Source organism: Arachis duranensis, chromosome 6, assembly GCF_000817695.3.
Source record: "Arachis duranensis cultivar V14167 chromosome 6, aradu.V14167.gnm2.J7QH, whole genome shotgun sequence".
Lineage (NCBI taxonomy): Eukaryota > Viridiplantae > Streptophyta > Magnoliopsida > Fabales > Fabaceae > Arachis > Arachis duranensis.
The window spans coordinates 40,513,494-40,514,806 of record NC_029777.3 but is presented as its reverse complement, the minus strand read 5'-3'; positions in this window follow the sequence as shown (position 1 = coordinate 40,514,806).

The window sequence follows — 1,313 nt, the reverse complement described above, 5'->3', positions numbered from 1 at the left end:
TCGATTAATACTCCTTTCGAAATTACCTATGTTTATATATTAAAAATCCATCTGACAGTCGTACCACCGTAATATCATTGACTTATGACTCGAGCATAAGGATTTGAATATTAGGGTGTTACATTATGGTATCAGAGCAGTTCGTCCTCGTGAGCCTGAGGGATGGAACTGCTTATGCTTCAATGCATACTCTGAGTTTGTGCCTGTGCTAGTTAGGGTATCTAACCGATACATCTAGCATGAAGTCCATGCCTTTGGTACTTTGAAGCACTATACTTCCGATATTGAGACTGATCAACTTGATATCGATTGTTTGGTATGTATAGGAACCAGATGACGCCTCGTGGACCCGGTCGGGGACGTGAGAGAGATCGTACTAGTACACAGGAACTGGAAACCAACTCGAATAACCCGATAAACTTTATGGCGGCGTTGGAGAATATTGCTGCTGCTATGCAGGCCACTGCGGAGGCCCTTGGGCAACAGATAAACAGTAATGGCAATGGCGGAAGGGAAGCTCAGGGCCCGATGACACTAGCAACTTTCTTAAAGGTTAACCCACCTAAGTTCAAGGGAACCACCAATCCGATTGAAGCTGATACTTGGTTTCAGGCCATGGAGCGAGCACTGCAAGTGCAGTTGGTGCCTGAAGAGCAGCGTGTTGAATTTGCTACCTATCGGCTTATGGTGGAAGCATCGCATTGGTGGCAAGGGGCTCGACGTCTCCTGCAACAGGGGAATGATCCTATCACTTGGGATGCCTTCCAGGTGGAATTCTATAAGAAGTACTTTCCAAATTCCGCCAGGACAGCCAAGAAATTGGAGTTACTACAGTTGAAGCAAGGTGCTATGTCCGTATCTGAGTATACAGACAAATTTGAGGAGCTATTCAGGTTTTCCCGCATGTGTCATGGAGCTCCGGAAGACTTTGAGGAATGGAAATGCATTAAGTATGAAGGAGGGCTTCGGAGCGACATCTTAAGTTCAGTGGGACCAATGGAGATCCGAACTTTTTCAGAGTTAGTGAATAAGAGCAGAATTACTGAAGAGTGTGTGAAAAGGAGGGTTGCAGAGGAAGGAAGTCATAGAGAGCACAACCAAGGATTCGCACCAAGGGGTCGAGAGTTTAAGGAGAGAGGATACATACAACACTTTCCCCAAGGACGGAATAACTTTGCGACGAGTGAGGAGTCCCAAAGGAATGGTAAGGGAAAACGGGCAGCGGCTGCTTCTAATATTTTGAGCTGTCAGAGGTGTGGAAGTCATCACCCAAATAGGCCATGCCAATTGGGGTTAGGCGTATGTTACAAGTG